We start from the raw sequence: 8492 nt of genomic DNA, 5'->3' as shown, positions 1-8492 counted from the left end.
ATGACATCTTACACGTTTGGCCAATCACAGTTTATTTTTTGACACCTAAGAGATTTTGGCCAATGGAGCGGGTGTTTGAACATTTTCTCAGCACAAGAATACATTATCCTACCAATGCTATTTCAGTTCCTTCTTAGACATGGAGCCGGTAGCCAGCACTTCCTCTGAGCAGCATTTATGGGATAATATTCCAGATCCTGTTGACGAAATTCCAGCATCTTGTAGTGACTGTTATTTAAGTTATGATGATTTTTGTCTAGTGTATTCCAGAAATACACAAAAACTAGTGGATTTGTGCCCGAGAAGTAGTGTCCTTAAGGGGGGTCGCAGTGGGGGCAAAGCCCCCCACTAGGCCTAGGTAGGGGTACAGTGCCCTAGGTTAGGTTAACCGGTTGTGTTAGGTTAGGTAGTGCCCCGCAAATCACTTTTCTCCTGTTCCCCCCACCCAAAAACTCCGGTTCCCACTGGGGTCCCCTATAATTGTAGTAGTAGGTTTAGTGTTAGATTATATGTGTAAAAGTGATAGTTTCTTGTTTTTAAGGAGTTTCCTCATGTTTCTATGCCCTCTGCAACACCAATCAGGTGGTTTTTTGCCGTTTTTCGTTGTTAAACCATAAAAAACTGGTGCGGCTCTCTCCTAAACATTTTCCAACTTGCTAGACATATAAATTATTATCTGAAAATTAATACTATGGTGGTAAGACATCACTTACCTAAGGGAGTGAGGGTGGGAAAAGGGGTTGACATATAAAAATAACCGAAAACGACAGATATTAGTGCTTAATCCATAGTTTTCAAGGTCGACGAGATGAATAGGGACACTCCTGATGCCCTTTAAGCTCCAGTTCAGCCATGATAGAAATGGGGGGGGGGGGGGGGGGAGTAGGGGTGAAAAGCAAAATGTCAAAAATGACCGAGATTAGTGTCGAATCCATAGTTTTTGGAGTTGCTGAGATGAACCAAGTTTAGTTGAATGGAATGAATATAACTCTGTATAACCTTTGAAAATTTTTGGAAAGGAATATAACTCATTGTCGTAGAGCCTCCTAGAAATCTGTAAAAATAAAAAACCTGTATTTAAGGAAAGCTAACTCTGTCAAGTCTTCCAGTTTATCATCATTCAGTGAATGTGACAGTTTCATTTCGCTGTTTTAGATACTTAAAAATCCCTGATTTAAATAAGGATTTTTTTTTTTATTTGCAACAGACGCCTCAGACCAAGGGGTAAGAGGGGTACTACTTCAGCAATATGATAAACAGTTCTTCCCTATAGCTTTTTATTCACGTAAACAAAAGCCCTCTGAAAGTAAATATGCAGTAATAGGCAAGGAAGGGCTAGGTATCGTTAACTCACTAGTACATTTTAAGTTCATAATCTACGGCTATCCTGATAAAATCCTTACTGACCATAAAGTCCCATACCGAGTTTTGTCAAAGGCTTTAAACACAGTCCCAAAGGAACTCGTTGGCATATGATCATTCAGGTCTTTGAATCCAAGTTAAGATATCTACCTGGGAAAGCAAATATCATAGCTGATGCATTATCCCGCAATCCCGCACCATACTGCGAAGAACCATTAATTGGACTAAAAGATATAGAAACATCCGTGCCTATTGTTGAAACCGTATCTAAACAAGAAAATTCATTAACCCAAGAGATCGCGAGCATTGAATATTTGGGTTGGAGCGCCGAACTGTTACAAACTGAACAAAGCAAGAGTCAACAGCAATAAGCAAAACAATAAACACTTCAAACGGAAACAGGGTCAGCAGCTAAGCAAAACAATAAACACTTCGAACGGAAACAGGGTCAACAGCAATAAGCAAAACAATAAACACTTCGAACAGAAACAGGGTCAGCAGCTAAGCAAAACAATAAACACTTCGAACGGAAACCCTAAAGCAAAAGTATATTTAAAGTATGTGTATCAGAATTATGTAATCAAATGTAATATTATATGTAGGTCCGTGACGAGGAAAACCCGAAGAACACAGCAGGTGACTAAAGACCAGGTAGTAGTAATAATCTCTTTCATACCAATCGTCCTAAACTGGTTGCATTCCGTCATCCAGGGTTCTCTATTATGTCACAGAAAGCCAAATCACTGTTTTACTAGCCTACAATGCTTATAGATATAAAAAGCACATAACTAATTGTAACACGTGTCATGAAAACAAGGGATACACTAAGACACCTGTCTGTTTAGGGGCCTATCCTGTGTCAAATCAATCCTTGAAAGAATATACGTAGAATTATTAACAGAATTAAGCGAGTCTGACAGCAGGAAAATAAAAACACCTTCTTAGTGTTAATAGTTCCTTGACACGTTATATAGAATTAATAGCACTAAAAACAAACACTGCAATTGAGTGCGCTAGGAATATTTATGAGTGCTAAATCAGTAAACATGGAATTCAACACATAATAATAATCTGACTCGGGTGGTGTAAATCAATAATAATCTCCTTAACTCGTTGCGTGAATTCCTTTCCATTAAGAAAACCAATACTATATTTTATCACCTAGAGTCAATAGGTTTGGTAGAACGGATAAATAAAAAAAGTGTCATGTCTTACGAGTTACATTCGTGATACTGGATCCGAACTGGATTATAGCCTTATACGGTACGCCGCTAGGACACTTTTCCACATATTCAAGCCAACCATTAATTTATCAAATATATATAAAAAAATGTATAAATAAATAAATATAAAAAATAAAATAAATATGGATACAAGTGGAGTCGGAAGGGTTGCAAATTATAACAAAAAAGGAATCACGATAAAATCAATAAGCAAAACGTAACCATAGGTTAATTAAATATCCAAATATATATGCGTAAAGATTTGAACTCTAACTTAACGCTTTAGTAATGACAAATAAGCTAAAAGTTCAAACACATATCAAAACCTACTGACATATTGTCTGTCCCGGTGATTTATATTCGTAGTCAATGAAAAAAAAATAATAAAAGAAAATAAATAAATAAATAAAATAAAATAAAATAGATTTTAAAGTCAGGAAGTCTAGAAGTGAAAATGTATATCTATGGAATAATCCTATATGGATCTTACAGGGCAAATAATATATATAGAATTTGTATGGAAACCTTTTTTCATTAGTTTGAATAAGGAATATCTAATTTAACATAATTACATTTATTTACAATCATGCAGATTTCCAACATGAAACTAATATATTGTTCAATTTTGATACTGTTTTTTTTTTCAGACATTCTTCTCATGTGGGTGGAGTATTAAACCAAAAAAAAAAACCCAATTTATACTAAAGTCGTATTTATTACAGCAAGTAACGTAACTCTTAGCTGGCTGAGAGCAATCTCCTGCCAGGTGACGACGTCATCAGTTCTAGAAGGTGCATGGCGCGTTTGCCGATTCAGCATTGTTCCTTTTAACCCCAATAAACCGCTTGCAAAGCAGGTTGGCTGGTGAGAGGAATGCTTAGCTCATGAACTTCACATGTGGTTCATGGTTCATAGCCGTAACTTATTCTTATCCGTGTGTGCAATACAACTTTAGTTAAGGAACCGCAATCATTTTAAAATTAATGAACAAAATAAGCAAATAGAATTTCTATAACATCAAAATGAATTAATTTTTTCTGAACCTCATAGACAATTAGAGTCAATAAATCAGCCTATGACATTGGTAAACGGACATTTAGAAGTATCAAGTCATGGATATGAAATATTTACTTGCAACATTAGTCTATTACAATTCAAGTAAATCACATTCATGGGAAAATGTCACATTTTCTTGAAAAACCCAAAGTTTATATAAAAATTAGTTACATAGTGGGTTCTTTCGTTGCATCTCCTGCCTATTAAAGTTTAAAAATTAACCTCAGAGGATGCACGCGAGAAAATTGAATATGAAACTTTTGTTAGGGGCACATAGGATCGGATTTTATCACAACTTAATTTCAGTAAGCATAGAGAAATACAGAATCATGATTAATATTCTCTTTGACTCTTATGTTGCCTGGCAATCTTACAAACAGCTCCGTTTCACACTTCTTTGTCTAGTAACTTACTACCAGTAATATCGAATTTTCTTTGGGATTCGCATTGATATCTGTTTATTTTTTATAATTATGGATATTTTTACAGTCATCATAGACCTGGATAGGTTCACTCATTGTTGATGCCATGGATAAAAAAGTTTGTACAGCTGACTTTTGAATTCCATAAAATATCAGCGAATTCATGTGGGTTAAGTCTGGTTCTAAATGGCTTTCTCCCTCCCGTATTTGATGTTGTCTGAAATTACTTTGCCCTTGTGACAAGTATAATTTCACTTGCAGGCTGATTAATGGAACCTGGTTACAGTATCCTGCAGTACGAGAGTTTCACATCGCAACTTCAAAAAATCGTTCGTCGCTGCGGACGACTGCAGTCAAGTAACAACCGCCTACAATGTGAAAGGAATAAGCACCATCATAAGTGAACAAGCTTATTTCATGGACTTCTTCGACCGACACCCGTATCCCGTCGTTAATCTTGTTTTAATGCGGAATGCTCCGGCGGCTGTCGGAAATCGACTACAAAAGGGACATACTTCTGACAATTATGACCAGAAGGATATTCAACTCTACGTTGCTGGCGAAGGACTCGTGCTGGGGATGATTTTATTCATCGCGAACGTATTCGTGTGGCTTAGGATGCAGAGAACAAGTATGAGGCCAAAATAGAACGTTGGACCCTGCCAGGCAATTTTCCCCTTGTTTTAACCATTTGGAATTGGCCATTTCATTTGGCTATAGGTGGTTGTCTGGAACTATGTAATGGACGAAAAGTTGTTCGAACACTAGTTAAATGTGTAGTAGTATAACCTCGGTCATGTATCCTATATATATAAAGTATCATGTATCCTATATATAAATGATCATAATAACAGAGTCGAAATATATATCTTTGTCGTGTACGCACTAGGAATCTCTTATATAAATGATCATAAATAAACAGAATTGAAATATATCTTTTGCGTGTACGCACTTAGGCAATCTATTTGAAAGTGCACATATATTAATCATAATTATATGAATCCATTTACATATGTATAAATAAATCAGGTAGCCTATAATCAATCTATTACCTTTTATCTTACCAATAACTGCAGATATATAACAGTTAGCATAAAAATCAACGAATCAGTCAGCATAAACATTATATTTTATCAATTTCTATATGAATTTTTATCAGTTACAATATGATTTTTATCATGTTAATCTTTATCCTATGCAATTATCAGAGTACATTAGTATTTTCTGTAGCATATGTATCTTAAAGAGATGAAGTGAAAAACTGTATCAGTATATATATCACGTGATCACTATTATTTACGAATATCATCATATGCATATTATGTTTTATATCTTATTACTTGAATCTGTATTTGTGTACACCATGAATTTTTTTTTACTTATAAGTATTTTCTATATATCTATATATATTCACATAGTGTCTGTATCACACTCCTATAAGTCAAATGCAAGTCAAGCTTGAGTAATATTCAGTGGTTGGTTTTGTAGCAAGTCAAGCTTGAGTAATATTCAGTGGTTGGTTTTGTAGCTGACCGAGCTTTTATGTAAGTGATTACATAATAAAAATATGGAATGTTATTCCATATATATAAAAAAACTAAAGAGGTCAACCAGATTGCTTGCAGGAATGTGATCAGACCAGAGACGATTAAGATGACGTATACAATAAAGTAGGCTAAGTTGACATGCCGTCACCTGTGGTCATTCATTTGTTTTGAAACATTAGTCCAAGCTTCCTGCTTGAGAACAACTACAGCGACCTATAATTCAAACGGCCTACGTGATTTCTAATGTGTCTCATTTGTATGTATGTTCATATGTTCGAGCTACTGTCTGCTTCCTTTATGACTTGTAACCGAGATGGTAGTCGGAACAGAGTGGAATTAGCCATCATCGTTGGCAGAAGCGATCAAGCCATCGTCATTAGAAGACCTGTACAAATTTCCTCTGAACTTCATCATGTAATCTCAGAGAATATAAGTATTTTTTTATACTTCGTGTTTTCTACTAGAACCTCACATCATTGCCGAATCATCATGAGTTTAACACATCGTCGTCATAACCAAAGAAGATAATACCGACTTCGTAAGTGATCTACAAACCCCAAGACACTCCAATGAGTATGGAAGTGCATAACCAACCGACTTAGCGTAAGATTATCGCAAGTCTAACATTACCTTATAGGGCGCCTTATTATACAAGGCAACAGCCCTAATATATATATATATATATATATATATATATATATATAGATATATATATATATATATATAGTGACTAGAGGCTAGCAACTTTGGAGCCTGGGTGCCCCCAAGACTTTGGCGGTCCTTAGCCTCAGCCTAATTAACTTATTGGGTAATCCGCCAATGACTGCAGTCAGTCATTCAGTCACACTTTTGCTACCAAACCATAGCATCTCACTTGTAATCCCATCAGCTGGTCTCTTTACACTCGCCAACTCCTTAACTGCCCTTCTTATGTTCTCAACAGTCAATTCCAAGAGCATTCTCAGACATATATTTAATTCACTATTTATCCTCAACATTCAACAAATCTTCAAATGCTATCTCTCCAATGTCCTCATCTCGATCTTTTAATTCTGCGGTCCACCTATATCTACCTTTCAGAATTTACTCCCTAATAAAAAATCTCATATATATATATATATATATATATATATATATATATATATATATATATATATATATACCTCTAACATTCACATTTTTATAGAACCTGAGAATATAAACTACTTTTCCTTGCCACTTCTAAGGTAGTTCCAGGGAGCCCCTATCACCACTTCATCGCTTCCCCCAGTAGGTGAAATTGAAGATAACGAATATGAGGGAATCAGTATCCTGCCGACTAACAGGATGATCAGATTGGTGCTCAATCTCCTCTCTCCTCCAACCCTCGATCCGACCGGCGGTTTCAGCTGTGGAAAGTCGTTGGGTTACCTCAGGTAAAAGACAAAAAACGATGTAGGTGACGTCATGTTTTAAGGGAAATGCAGAACCTTGGATGGGATTTGCAATGGATTTTTTCTATAGATAAAAATAATGACGGGTAGATTATGTAATATGATAATATATATATATATATATATATATATATATATACACAGAGAGAGAGAGAGCGGCAAAACCAGATATATATATATATATATATATATATATACACACACACAATATACGGTGACCGAGCAGATGGGAAGGTACACGAACGCTGTCGGCCACAAGAAATGCATTTATTGTGGCCGACAGCATTTCGCAATAATCCATTGCATCTTCAAGGCTGCAAAATGACACGTATAATTGTTTGATAAAAAGGGACGTCGCCACATGAAATTATAGAAAAAAAAATACATTTCTTAAAATACCTTAAAACAAACTAACCCAGTACATGGCTAAAAAAGTGACTAAACAAAAAAGGTAAAAACTAGGGAGTAAACAGAACAGTATGTATATATATATATATATATATATATATATATATATATATATATATATATATATATATAAACAAAGGTGAGGATGACGTCTTTGCATTTAACGAGGAAACAAATGCGCTCGTCCTCGTGTTGGGCTTAGGGTATTACTTGGAAGTTTGTTTTTTTTTCGATATCTATCTGCAGAGTGATTCCTCATATTTGATGATTCTTGCCTGGACAATCTGCATCCCATCCTATAACTAGAGATCTGGTGGCTACAGACACGGTCTTTCTTTAGTAGCCGTCTCGTACATCCAACGTAGGTTTCCTGCTCACACTTGGGACAAGAATATTTATAAATGATGTTATATATAGATGTTAAGAGACGAACACAGTCTATCTCTAGATCTGAAAAGAGATCGGAGCGTTAGAGGGTTTTTCGGAATAAGTTTAATATCTACAAAGGGAAGTTCCCCGCTAATGATCTTTATAAGTTCTTTTTCGGAATCTGCAAAACGCAGATTGATATAAAAGAAACTTCCTTGGAATAGCCTCAGCCCAACACAAGGACGAGCTTACGACTTTAGAGTCACTTTTCATGAAAGCACTCGTTCCCTCGTTAAATGCCCAGACGTCTTCCTCACCTTTGTTTATTTTGTAATTTCTTTTTTCTACTGTTCTGTTTATTTCCTGCTAGTTTTACCTTTTTGTGTTTAGTCACTTTTTAGCCATGTACTGGGTAGGTTTGTTTTAAATTATTGTATGAAATTTGTTTTCCTATATTTTCCATAATTTCGTGTAGTGACGATCCTTTTTATCAAGCAAAATGATACGTGTCATTTTGATGACCTTGAAGATGAAATGGATTATTGCGAAACGCCGTCGGCCACAATAAATTGCTCGTGTGCCTTTCCATCTGCCCCTGGTCAATATATATATATATATATATATATATATATATATATATATATATATATATATATATATATATATAAACGC

Source organism: Macrobrachium nipponense, chromosome 4, assembly GCF_015104395.2.
Source record: "Macrobrachium nipponense isolate FS-2020 chromosome 4, ASM1510439v2, whole genome shotgun sequence".
Lineage (NCBI taxonomy): Eukaryota > Metazoa > Arthropoda > Malacostraca > Decapoda > Palaemonidae > Macrobrachium > Macrobrachium nipponense.
This window is presented reverse-complemented; position numbering follows the sequence as displayed.